A 10,327-nucleotide genomic window follows, 5' to 3' on the forward strand; every position below is an offset into this window, starting at 1 on the left:
ATATAACAGGAAGAGATGTAATATAGAACACAAATGACACTATGCATGAATACACATTTAAACTGTAAATGGGAGTATAAATATGAAAAATGTAATTTAAAAAAATTAAATAAAGTTTAAAAGAAAGGGGTTCTTTTTGGCTTTTATTTGGGTAGAGGCAGGGGTTTTATTTGAAATCATATGATTGTTACAGAATTATAAAATCTTAACCAGAAATATATAATCAATATGTAAAATATATTAATAAATCTAAGTAATAGGAATCGATTAAATATAGAATATAAATTTATATATCAATAGAAAATTATAAATATAGAAATCAACATTAGGCATCAATATACATTCTAAATCGAAATTTGGGTATAAACATGAAAAATTTGAAAATAAAATATATTTAAATATTGTTTAAAAGAAAGGCTTGGGTTGTTCTTTGTTGACTTTTTTTTGCTTTTTTGCCGCCTGGTGGGCAGAGCGCGGTACTGCAGCCCCCCGAGGTTAGCCGACAATAGCCGAGTGGAGCCGAAGAACCGAAAATAGCCGAGTGTAGACGGAAATAGCCGAGTGCAGCCGAAGAACCGAAAACAGCCGAGGGTGGACGGAAATAGCCGAGTGCAGCCGAAGAACCGAAAATAGCCGAGGGTGGACGGAAATTGCGGAGTGCAGCCGAAGAACCGAATAGGACCGAGTTTAGACGAACCGTGCCGAGTTCAGCACAAGAACTTCTCCCCTCCTTTTTCGAGGTGCATTGGGTGTCCCAAGGAGGGCTGGGTTCCTCAGCAGGGGTCTTAGGAGTTGGCGCTGATTCTGCTTTTTCTGAAGGTGTATCAAAGCGTGCTACCTGAATGACAGTTCTCTCCCCTGGAAAGCTTTCTCTCAATGCCATCAGCGCACGAACGCGTTTTAGTTGTGGAACCAGACGGAATGAGAAAAGCCAACACCCGTAGCAGATTTCTGTTTGCTCTGGGTCTGTGAGAAGCGGGCTCTGCGCTGGTCACCGAGAGGCGCTGTTGGAGAGTGGCACCAGCGCCAGGTGTGAGTGTGACGATGATGAGGGCTCGGAGCAGCCCCAGGTGTGAGTGTGACGATGAGGAGGGGCCGGCTCCTGCCGGGGTCTGTTTTAGGGGGAGGGTTTGCCTCAGCTCCCTTTTGCATGGTGCTGCTGAGTAGCGGGGCTCCCGGGGCTGTCTCGTGGAAGGACGGTGAGAGCTTCTCCCGGGCTCTGGGGGAACACCAGGATGCGCGCTTGGATACGCGGAGCGTTGCTTAAAGGAGGTGCCGAGAGACAGAGCTTTGTGCCGGGAAGCGGCAGCCGAACAGGTGAGCCCGTGTGGACTCGGAGCGGGGACTTTTGTCCTTTCCCTTCTCAATTTCATCTTGCCAGTCCCTCCCCGGTTCCCCAGGAACAAAAATGGAGCTTATGAGGACAAAAGAAATTAAGGAGAGGGAAGCAGCTACTCTTCTATTATTGTCTGTGTTTGAACCGGGGGGGGGATCCCCCTTCACTTGCGGTTTTAAGGGTGTTGGTTGAAGGAAAACCTGCCTTTTCCAGGCTGTTAGGGGTATCACAGGGGCGACAGGGAATCCCTGCGTTCTGTTTTAAGGGCAATTGGAAAAATATCGTGGTCGTATTGTGAGTTTGATTTGAAGGCAGCCACCCCATTTTCATCATCCTAAGGTTTAAATTGAGGGGGCAGCCCTGTTGTCCCTCCTTCTCGAGGGTTCGAATTGAGGTCCAAATCCCTCTTTGCCATCAGTTGAAGGCTTTCATTTGAGGAGAACCCCTTATTTTCTGTTATTACAGGGGATGAAACTGAAGGGGAGAACACACATTTATTCGCCCTTGTTGAAGCGAGGTGAGCCCCGCCCGCGGCGTCAGTTTCGGGGTACAATTGCGGGCACCTCCAGCTCTCGCAGCGTTCGCAGGCTTGCGATCGGGCCGCGCCGCTGCATTCGAGGGCGCTTCTTCTGCCCGTGGCCCGGCCCCGAACGTTCCCGCTCGGGAGCCCTCCCGGCACCGCCCGGGCGCTCGCTCGCTGAGGCGGACGGGGAATTTGGCGCGGCGGGGCTGCCGCGGCAGCGCCGGTGCGAGCCGTGCCGGAGCCGAGCGGGGCTGTGCCGGGCCGGCGGGCGGGAGAGGCGGCCCGGGCCCTGCGCTGGCCCGGCCGGTGCCGGCCGCTCTGCCCGCTCCGGGCGCGGGGCTCGGGCGCCGCCGGGGCCCCCTGGGCCCGGTGCCGGCCCCGCCGGGCCGGGGGAGCGGGCGGGGGGCTCCGGGGCGGCGCCGCCCCTGCGCGCCGGAGGAGCCGCTGTCCTGCCGGCAGCCGCGCTCCGTCCGTGCCGGCAGCGCGGGCTTCGATTGCTGAAAGTTCTTGGACGTCGTGGTTTCGAGGCGGGTTTTGGGAATCGATTGCATCGGTTCGTTCTGTTTGCAGTTGCTGGATGCTAAGGGATAGGGTGTTTTTCCCGAATGCTGTGGATCTCGGTTCAGGTGGTGACGATAAAGGTTTGTTTTGAATGGAGTTTTGTTGTCGGATTTTTTTTTTTTTTTTTTTTTTTTTTTTTTTTTTTTTTTTTTTTTTTGCCGGGGTGTGCGATGTTTTCTAAAGGTGTGCGATGGTTTTTATGGGTCGTAGCGTGAAGTAGAGGTTAGGCGTTTAATTCTGTTGTGGTGGCTTTTAGTAGCGTGAGTGTGTAGCGTTTGTTCTGGTGGGCTTGAGGTAGCGTCAGGTAGTTAATAGCAGCGGGGTTTTAAAGATATTGATAATTGCGTTTGTGTTTATCGTCTTACAGGGCTTTCATTTATTTGGTTTGTTCGATTGTAGCGTACGTTTTATTGTGACGGATCACTTGGGAGATATTGTTTATGGTTACGTTTCTCCTTAGGCTTTGTGTTCATTTCTAGGCGGCATTTTATTTTGATAGATTGAGGCACTATGGGTTGATTCAGTTAGGATTTTTTTGTTGTTGTTGTTGTAAATTTAAGTTTATTTAAATTTAAGTTTTCGGTTGGGTTTTTGGTTGGGTTTTTTTGGTGGTGCTTGCTTTTTTTTTTTTTTTTTTTTTCCTTTGATATATTTGGTTGTTGTTTATCAGGGGGTTTTTTTTGGAACATGGGTATTTATAGGGTGGGTCTTTTTAAGTAGTTTTTTTATTTGGGTAGTTATTTTCTTATTTTGTAGTGGTTGAGATTTTTTTCTATTTCGTTAGTTAGTTCGGTTTTTAAAGTTATTTTTACAGAGTATTGGTTATTCTTTGACTTAGTGTAGAGGTAGAATTTTTTTTTTTTTTTTTTTTTTTTAGTAAAGTTCAGGGTCATTGGCACTGTTTGGAGTTTAGTAAGGTGGTTTGAATTTTTCCTCGTAGTTTTTGTGATTTGCTGTGTGCGTTTCTATTGGGTTTTCTTTTATATTCGTTGCGTTTTTCTGATGTGATGAGAATTGTTACGGCAAAGAGCGTTGTGTGGCTTTTTGCTGGCCGTCGGTTGGCTGGTGGAGGTATCTGGATGCTTTTGGAGGATATTGGTGGGAATTTGATGCTGTTTGTTTTGTCCTATTATTTAGGAATTGGATTTTAAATGTAAAATTATAACTATAACGATAATGAAACAAAACAAATAGATGTATAAAAATGGGAATAAAACCCCTTAAAATTTAAATATAGACCGAATATATAAAAGTGAAACATGTAACATGAATCATTATATATTACAATAAGCTATTATAATTTTTAATACAGAGTATTACATATGTTTATAGATATCTAAAGATCTAGATTATAAATAGAAACAAAGCCCCAATCAAAATATAAATATAGAAATGGATGACAAATATATGCAGACATATATAAAAATATAAGATAATTATAAATACAGAATAATAAAAACCGATACAATACATAATACAAGTAATACTGTATGTATCTTATGATCATATATTATAGGAAATGTGTATTGGATATATATAAGTAGAGTACATCAATATGTTATCGTATACTATATAACAAATTGTAAATATAAATATGAAAATTATAAATATAAAAATATTTTGAAATAGTAAAGCGGGGTTTTTTTTTGTCAATAGGCAGAGTTTTGATTGTAAAAATTTGAGATACAAATAATATAAAGGTAGAAATCTAAGAATAGAAATATATCATAAATACATACAGATATATATAAAATTTAAAAATATAAGAAAAAATCAGTTGTAGCAGTAGATATGATACATAATAGAAATAATAATTTAAATACTTTTTTAGAATATTATATATCTTATATGTAATCACTATTATAATGCATCAAAAGAAACGAAAGAATCATATGTGAATATAATTATAGGAAGTAGAAATAAAAATATTTCAATGGCGTTTAAAATAAGGGGGGGTTGTATTTATTTTGTTAGAGACAGGGTTTTTATTTTGAATAATAGAAGTATTATATAAATAGAAATCTAAAGAAAGAAATATACAATCGATATAGACAGATATGTATAAAAACGCAAAACATAAATAAATACAAACCATAGGAGTAGATGTAATATATTATACAAATTACCTAACGCATCAATGTCCGGTATAAAGATGCATGTGAATGTAAACATGAAACATTTAAATCTAAAATAGATTTAAATAGGGTTTTAAAGAAAGGGCGCTTGTTTCGTTCCTGTTGGGTAAGAGGCAGGTTTTCGGCGTTTATTTCAGAGGATTTTCTGGGGGATGGCAGCCGGTTTTTTGCCCGCCTTCCCCGCCCGCAGCCGAGCGCGGTCCCGCCCCCCGGACGGGCAGCGGCCGGGACGCGTCCGTGCCGAGGCCCGCGCGCGATCGCGCCCTGGGGGGGCGGCTCGGCCGGGACGCGCTTGACCTTCCCAAGATGGCGGCCAAAAGGGCGGGAAAAAGGAGCACCGCGGTCTGTATACCGGACTGCCTGCCCGCCGGCCCGGCGGGATTTTCCGTGAGGTATGCAGCGCCGGGCACACGGGCCCTGGGTCAGTGGCGCCGCTGGCGGGCGGGTGGCGGGCGGGCGCCGACAGGCAATGGCACGGACGCCTCTCTCTGCCGGGGACCCGCAGCCGCCGCCGTCCCGGGACTCGGGAGAGGCTCGGCCGGGAGCCGGGTGACCTTCCCAAGATGGCGGCACGAAGGGGGGGCGCAGTCGAGGCTCGCGGTCCGTTCGCTGCGCTGCCCGCACGGCGCCCCCGTGGCGGCGCCGGCCCGTCGGGGCTTTCCGCGGTGGTTCCGGTGCGGGGCTGGCGGGCTGTGGGCTCGGCAGCGCCGCGGGCGGGCGGGCGGGTTTTGGGGGGCCGCTGACGGGCACTGGCGTGGTGGCCTCTCTTCGCCGAGGTACTCAGGGTGCATCCTCTGCTGCTGCTGGAGGGGGCTTTTGTACTGGGGAAGCTTATTTTATTTTTCCGAATGAAAATAAGCTGCCCGGTATGCCCGTGTAGGCGTCAGTAAAACGCGTGCTTTGGTAGGGAATTTAGTACTTAAAAGTAGGGGGTTTATTTTATTTAAGCGCGGATGAGTCTCCAATGACTCGATAGTCACAACAATGTCAATATTACAGCCTGGCAGGTGACCGCGTTGGAGAGAGGAGGGCGGCTGCCAGCAGGCAGCCCCCAGGAAAACAGGGGAGTTTCAGTGGTTTCTGGAGCCTGAGGAACAGGGAGATGCCCTGAGCTAAGCAGGAGTTAAGCGCAGTCATGCGGAGGCCTGGCTGTTACGATTGAAGGTCGCTTGGTGAATATCGATAGTTTCTGTAGGTATTTTTATATCTATAGAAAGATAAAAAGTAAAAGTAGAATATAGAGCATTGTGCAGGAGAAGAAAGAACCCTTTATGTAAGATGTGACCTGAGGGGCATCATGCCAGGCTGTCCCTTCCAGACTGGGAAGGATTCAGTGTTTTGTATGGCACGATGGAGAGTTTTGAAAAGTAAGATTTCCTCTTCGGTGCAGGTCCGATGGGTGAGGCCTGGCAGCTTGTGCACTGCCACTGTGCTACCCTGCGTGCCTCTCCTTCCCTCCCTGCTCCGCAGGCACAGCACGGGATCAGCAGGGAGAGGCGGCTCTGTCGTGGAGGATCCAGGAGCTCGGCGTGCGTGTCTGAGCCTGCAGCTGCGAGCCGCAGCAGGACCCAAGGTCTGCACACGCCTGTGTACAGGTACTCTCAGAAATGTTGACTGTCCTGACTGAGCCCTCAGGAGCTGGCAGTGCCAGCCTGGAGAACAAGAGTAACTTCCAGCCTTTTCTTTTGTCTCCGTGTCCAGTCTAATTCCTGCTGGGCCTTTGCCCATCATGGTGTGAAATGCTTCAGGGAATAAAGGGGGGGAAAAAAGCGGGGGGGAAAAGAAAAAAAGATCAAACAGTGGTCTAAACCTCAGGAGGAAGAAGACATCTGTCAGGACACACTCTTAAGAGAAATGGGATAAAGAATACTTGTTTACTAAATCTTTCGTATCTGTAGCTAGTTCAAAGACAGTCAAAGCCAGTCCTTCCCGTGAGAAGGGCAAAAGAAGAACAGAGAAGCCCTCAGCCTAAGCCATTGGAAGCAGCAGCAGCAGCTTTGTGTACTCTGGTGTGGCAGGCATTCCTGGGTTGGCTTTTTTTCTTTTGCATCTAGCACCGGTAGAGGAAAGTTCTTTGCAAGGTGATCGTTCCAGCCTTGAATTGAAATGTGAGCAAAGAGGAGCTTCCTCAGTTGGATTTGGGTTTATTCACGGCACTTGTAAACAGTTAGGGTGAAGATAACGCGGGCAGGGAGTGTGCCGTGGGTTACCACAAGCGATAAAGGATTTTGGGACGGTGACAAGGCAGTTTCCCCTTCAACGTATTGTTTTTTTTTCTAGAAGAATGATGCGAGAACAGAAAAGTTGCAATGGCATTGCAGTTCCCTGCACAGAAAATAGCCAGGGAGGTGAAGCCCGGCCAAGTGGTGCCGTTCGACTGCGCCCCGACTGGGAGCATCGGGTGAGTGACGAGGACTGAGCCGCTCCCCCCCTTTAGCAAGCACACCGGCAGTGTCAAGCCGGGTCACCCTTTTCCAGACCGCTGGCATGTGCTTGGGGACAATAACCTGTACTTTTCACAGCCAGGTCTTCTGAGCCACAGCACCTCCTGCTCTGCGGTGGCCACTGCTCACTGATCCCAGTGAAAACAAACTTGTGTACAGGCACTCTGCAAAACTCCCACCTTAGATGCCACTGAAGCGCAGCTTTGGCTTTCGGGCATCTCCCCCCGCAGGCCGTCCCGTGTGTCGTTTCCGCAGAGGATTCCTTGTTAGTTAATGACTTCGTTTTGTTTTTAATTTCCAAAGAATATCAGTTGACTTTTACAGCTTCTTCAGTGCTCCCCAAGCTTCATGCCACACCTAAATGCTCATCTTCGCTGCCTGAAGGTCCTTTCTGACCTGAACATTCTATGACTTTGGTCCGTACTTCAGCTTAAGGGAAAAGCTGCACGTTGATTGGGTTTTGGAGAAAAAGATTTGAACGTCCAGCTGTGAATTGATCTTGTGTTTTGTCTTCCAGGTTCATTCCCATTGTGATCTGCAAATGGCAAATCAGGGTTGCTCTTTGTTAAAACCAAAAGCGCTCTCAGAATGTTGATGGAGGTGATGATTGCAGGGGCGATGCTTCTGGAGAATAGCTCCCCCATCTTCCCCAGGGCCTGGGCGCAGAGAGAGGTGGAGCTCGGAGTCCCCCCAGTCCTCCCGCGGGTGCTGGCGTCTGCAGCGCCATCGGGACGGGATCCACGGCGCAGCTCCCTCCTCCAGAGGCCGAAGGCTCAGCCTCCAGTTTCGTGCAGGGTGATCACCTTTCCGAGGCAATACAAGCACTTCCCAAGAGCAGCTGGTGAAGATGGCGCAGAAGCAAGGACAAGGGTGCAGTGAAAAGTTTGGTGCATCGATCCAGCTTCCGGACATGGTAGGGAAGACACACCGTTTGCTAAAACACCAAACACGGTACTTTTCATTCTTTGTGTTTTTCTGTGCCCCCATTGTGATCACCCCTGGAAGTATTATTTTCGAAAAACATATCTAGGAGAGAAATCGTAACCTGCTTTGCGTCCTTCTGCCTGGAAGGGTTGTGACACAGGGAAGTGAGGAAGGGGCTGGCCGGGGTCAGCCTCTGCTGAGCCTCAGCTCTGGCTGCTGCTCCTGCTTCCCGGGTACACCCAAAAGCTGTCATGATCAAAAGAGCAGGCAGCCCTTCTGTCCTGAGTCACAGGGGCCATTTCTTCCTGAGTGACTCAAGATGGGAAATCATTCTTGGAGCTTCAAAAGAAAAAAAAAAAAAACCTCACGCAATCATTTGTAAGTGTGTATATATACACATAGATTTCCTTCAATGAAGAAGAAAATCTTAGAAATATCATGTCACGTCTGGCTTCCTAGAGAAAATCCTTATCTCTGGGCTTCTGAAATCAAATGTCTGTGCATTTATAGAGCATTTCCCCTCTTTTTATGTGCCTCCCACAGTGATCTTCTACCCTGCCCCACGGCAAGAAGAGTTTGGTGATTTTGCTGCTCTGCTCTCTCAAGGGTGTTGCAGGCTGCGTAGCAGGGAGTGAAGCCCTTGTCGCTGCTCATCAGACACTTTCCTACAGAATTCTCCCTGCAGTGATAAAATTAGACTTGTGTTAGTGAGCTGCCAAGTAGAGCAGGTAACATTGGACAAGAATGGTTTCTGAGCTGCTGTTCACTAGCACGTGTTTCCCCTTTCCAGCGCGGTGCCGCCGCCCAAGAAAGGATTTTTGTGGGTCAGCCAGATGTGCTCCTGCCTCCCACTGAGGCTCTGAGATGGAGCCGAGTTTGCATTCCAGTTTATTGCAACAGAGGGTCACGGGAAATTTCCTCAGCTATCTCAGGCACAGAGCCATGGAAGCAAGTAAGCCTGAGCTCCTGCGTGCTTGCTGTGAGCCTTGGGACGAGTGTGCATCATTGCAGGCTTGGAATTTATTGAAATGGGCTAAGGAAACCAGCTCTGGGGAGGGAGGGAGGGAGGGAGGGAGGGAAATCCTCTCTTCACATGTGCCAATCCTTCTCTGAAACTCATCCCGGCAGGACAGCACGAAGACTGAACGTGTAGGAAGATGTGGGGTGCAATGGAGAACCTGGCAGGAGCATCCGACGCACACGTGCACGAGTTTTGCTTTTTGCTTGGATTGAAACTCAAAAGTTGTAAGGAATTTGGGAATGAGATGGGACGTTTCAGAAGAAGAGGAAGGAGGAGAAGAAGTTGTTGTTACAGTCCTGGCAAAATCCTTTGTTCTAGCTAATAAAAGAAGTTAGTTTAAAAAAAAAAAAAAAAAAAAAAAAAAAAAAAAAAAAAAAGTGGTTTCTTTTTATTGGATATTATATTCGTTGGGGGTGTATGGTGTGTTGCTTTATTTCTTGGTATTATTAACTCTCTGTCATTGTTTTCTTTTTGAGTGAGGCTAACTTTATGGATGGGTTGGTTTGTATTTGAGTAGGATTAATTTCAGTAGGTTTCTTTAATAGACTTGGGATATTGTTGGGATTTTGGTTTTGTTTATTGGATGTATAAACAGAGAGATTTGGTAGGGCTAGCTCGGCTGCTGGAGTTTTGGGTGTTAATTTATTAGATGGCTTTTGTTAAAAGCCGTTTTTAAATTGTTGAAAGTTTTCTTAAAAAGATAGTGGTTTAAAGGTGGTTTTTAGTAATTGATTGTATTGTTTTATGCTGTTTGTAGCTGGTGTACCAGAAGGGATATGGTGTACTTCTTGAGTGTTACGGTTTTAGCTTTCCCAAGTTCCGATTTATTTCTGGTGTGATGGGTTTTGTTTAGTTTTATCTTTGGGGACAGGGGCATTTTTATGGTGGGTTTTTATAGGCAACATTTTTTAAAATTTGGGTAGTGGTATTTTTAGTATTTTAATAGTTTAGATTTTTTATTTGTATGCTTTTAATTAGTTTTTTTTTAATTTTTAAGATAATTTTTCTAGATTATTTGTTCTTATTTGTGAGTTAGCATAAAGGTGGAGCTTTGGGGGCTTTTTGTAGTAATGTTTAGGGTCAGTTGCACAGTTTTGAGTTCAGTGAGTCGGTTTGGTTTATTTTTTCATGGGTTTTTGTTTTTATTAGCAGTTATTTCATTTTCAATGTGTGTTTGAGTTTTTTGGGTTTCTGAGCTACTGGTTTGGGAGGAAGTTTAGGATTGGAATGGATGGGGGGGTTTGGGCTAGTTATAGAGGGGGTTTAAAATTTATTTCCAGTTGGGTTTCTGTGAGTTTTTAATGGGGTGAAATGTAGTGGGGCCTTTGTTCTTTGTTAGTAGCAGAAATAGGTTTTGTTTGGATGTGCTGCGATGGGACGAGC

General features: G+C 46.3%; 1 long non-coding RNA gene across 1 annotated transcript; it reads left to right on the forward strand.

Moving 5' to 3' along the window:
* The first annotated feature begins 7,644 nt into the window (after positions 1–7,644).
* Positions 7,645–9,278, forward strand: LOC132328382 (uncharacterized). Its single transcript, XR_009486766.1, has 2 exons — positions 7,645–8,875; positions 9,052–9,278. It is a non-coding gene; the product is annotated as an uncharacterized LOC132328382 (long non-coding RNA).
* Positions 9,279–10,327: the final 1,049 nt, after the last annotated feature.

The sequence above is a fragment of the Haemorhous mexicanus genome, chromosome 6 (assembly GCF_027477595.1).
Source record: "Haemorhous mexicanus isolate bHaeMex1 chromosome 6, bHaeMex1.pri, whole genome shotgun sequence".
NCBI lineage: Eukaryota > Metazoa > Chordata > Aves > Passeriformes > Fringillidae > Haemorhous > Haemorhous mexicanus.